Source organism: Palaemon carinicauda, chromosome 37 (assembly GCF_036898095.1).
Source record: "Palaemon carinicauda isolate YSFRI2023 chromosome 37, ASM3689809v2, whole genome shotgun sequence".
Classification (NCBI taxonomy): domain Eukaryota; kingdom Metazoa; phylum Arthropoda; class Malacostraca; order Decapoda; family Palaemonidae; genus Palaemon; species Palaemon carinicauda.
In genome coordinates this window covers 36,030,168-36,033,608 of record NC_090761.1, presented here as the reverse complement: position 1 = coordinate 36,033,608, position 3,441 = coordinate 36,030,168, and positions in this window count along the sequence as shown.

Sequence of the window (3,441 nt, the reverse complement as noted above, 5' to 3'; positions counted from 1 at the left end):
AACCGTTGTGTTTTTATTTATTCCAAGTTCTCTCTCGCATTATTTGATTGAAGTCAGCTCATACGCCCATGAATAAACGAAGAGTTATATCCTCAAAAGGCAGCCTTGATATAACAAGCCAAATATTCGTTCGTACTCCTTTTTCTTCTACAGTCCCTTTTAGAACAACGCCACCCATTCACGTTTCCTCCCAGATTCATTGAGTGCCCATTTGCACATTTTCACTGTTGGAGCCCTTGGGCTCATAGCATCTTGCTTTACCAACTAGGGTTGTAGCTCGGTTAGTAATAATAATAATAACAATGCATGATCCAACCTCTTTTAACCATTTTATGCATTTCTCTTCGTTGTCAAGTATTCGAATGAGTGTCTTTAAATGATCCATTTGTGGGCTTGTTTTATCTGAAAAAGAAAAATAGAAAAACTGTTCAGAAATGAAATTTAAAAAATGTGGAAAAAATGATAATGTTAATATCACGAAATTAGTGGTGGGGCAATAACAGGAAAGTACCTAATGTATTTATCTATCATTCTTCAAAAGGGTTGGGGGGGGGGGGGGAGCAATTGCCTCCCTCTTCAAGTATGTCGACTCACCTGAAGAGGTAGACAGTTGGCCCCGATAATTTTGGGAAGAGTAGTGATAAATGTATTCCCCTCAGTAAACCTATCTGAAATATTGAGGCCCTTGACATGACAAATATATATATATATATATATATATATATATATATATATATATATATATATATATATATATATATATATATATATATATATGTATATATACATATATACATATATTCAAATAAGCCACATATTCTTGATACAATAATGTCTGGATTCTCTTAACGACCTCGGGATCAGAGCCCCAGGCGAAATCACGCATAGACAAGAGCTTGTGACCGGCCGGGAGTCGAATCGTTGTCTGGGAAGCTTGTATAAACAGTAACTTACCCGGCTGGTCACAAGCTCTTGTCTTTGTGTGATTTCGCCGGGGGCTCTGATCCCGAGGTCGTTAAGAGAATCCAGACATTGATGTATAAAAAATATATGGATTATTTGAATATGAAAATCATGTCTAAATCTGCATTTATCATATATATATATATATATATATATGTGTGTGTGTGTATATATATATATATATATATATATATATATATATATATATATATATGTTGTTACTACTACTACTACTACTACTACTACTACTACTACTACTACTGTGAAAGACCTAAGGGTTTCGCCCTTACCAAAGGGCTCATCAGGTGGGTTTGGCCATCTCATTTTTGCAGGTTTGGTTCCCACGACTCTCTTCCCCTACTTTCTTTCTTTTTGTATTTTTCTGGGTTTTTTTTCTATTTGGGGGGAATTTTTTTTACCTTTCAATTTTTTTTCTAGAATTTCCTGGATTTTTTAATTTTTTGTATGTTTTTGGATTTTTTAAATTTCTTAAGTATTTTTTTTTATATATTTATACCATTTTTAATAAAAAAAATTTATCATTTATTTTTAGATTTTTTAGCTTTTACAATTTTTTTGGATTTACAAGTCTTTTTTTTTTTTTTTTTTTTTTTTTTTTTTTTTTTTTTTAGTAGAGGAACTCTCTTGGGCCATCCTATAAGGACTTGACTGCATAGTAGAAAAAGCCGAGCGTTTTCCCTCTGCATAGCCGGTCTTCTAGGTTATTCCCCCAGAACCACCCGAAGGTTAGTATCCGAAAGAATAGACCTAGATATCCGACCTTTTGTTCACCTGACGAAGCCCCTGTACGACCCCACCAGGGAACATAGCATACTAGAAGCAGCTCAGCTATTCCTTTCTGCAAAGCCAGCCTTGTAAGCTGGTCCAAGCATCCTCCAAGCAAGACACGTCAGATTTACACCATCCTTCTGTTCCTCTGGAACTGATTCCTGGGAATGTGCATCTTGGGCTGTTTTTCATGTTGCTTCTTTCGGTTCTTGGCCTTTGTGTCCTTCTTGCCGGTCTTTTTTGGTCCTGGATTTTGTCTTTTAGGCTTTTGACGACCCTGGAATCCTCTGCGGGGCATTCCTTTAGCACGCTCTTGTTTTGGCAGATGATGACCTTTGCCTTTGCAGGAGCCGCCTTCGGTTTTTTCATCCTCTTTTTCTGTATCTTCATCCACTTCTGAATCTTCAGTATTTTGTTCCGATTCTTCATTATCGTCTGAATCTTCATCCTCTTCCTTGGATTCTTCTTCATCCTCCGATTCTTCTTCTTCGTCTGAGTCTTCTTCCTCTGACTCTTCGTCTTCCTCTGATTCTTCCTCTTCTTCTGATTCTTCCTCTTCGTCTGATTCCTCTTCCCCTGATTCTTCCCCTGATTCTTCTTCTTCCTCTGATTCCTCATCACTTACTGAAACTTCAGTATTTTGTTCTGATTCTTCCTCATCATCTGAATCTTCCGTATTTTTTCCGATTCTTCCTCATCATCTGAATCTTCTGTAATTTGTCCTGATTCTTCCTCTTTCTCTGATTCTTCTTCCTCTACCTCTGATTCTTCATCCTCTTCTGATTCTTCCATTTCGTCAGGCAAGAAACTAAATCGGTTTTGTACGGAAATACCTGAAAATTCTTCCTCCATTTCTCTCTCAGAAGAATCAGAATTTTCCTCCTCCTCTGAGTCTTCAGTATTTTGTATTAATTCTTCCTCATCATCTGAATCTTCAGTAATTTGTTCTGATTCTTCCTCTGATTCTTCTTCCTCTTCCTCTGATTCTTCATCCTCTTCTGATTCTTCCATTTCGTCAGGCAAGAAACTAAATCGGTTTTGTACGGAAATGCCCGAAAATTCTTCCTCCATTTCACTATCAGAAGAATCCGAATTTTCCTCCTCTTCCGAATCTTCAATATTTTGTACCAATTCTTCCTCATCATCTGAATCTTCAGTAATTTGTTCTGATTCTTCCTCTTCCTCTGATTCTTCTTCCTCTTCCTCTGATTCTTCCATTTCGTCAGACAAGAAACTAAATCGGTTTTGGACGGAAATACCCGAAAATTCTTCCTCCATTTCGCTTTCAGAAGAATCCGAATTTTCCTCCTCTTCCGAATCTTCAATATTTTGTACTGATTCTTCCTCCTTTTCTGAATCTTCAGTATTTTGAACTGATTCTCCCTCCTTTTCTGAATCTTCAGTATTTGGTTCAGATTCCTCCCTTTTGTCTGAATCTTCATCCTCTTCCACCGACTCTCCCATTTCGCCAGGCAAGAAACTAAATTGGTTTTGAACGGATGAGCCCAAAATGTCTTCCTCCTTTACGCTCTCGGAAGCATCCGAATTTTCCTCCTTTTCTGAAGATTCTTCAATTACGATTTCCACAGTTTCATATTCTTCTTCTGGTTCATTATCCTCTTCTGCTTCCCTAATTTCTACTTGATAATTTCCTTGCAATTCTTCACCATTTTCTGTTTCTTCAGAAAC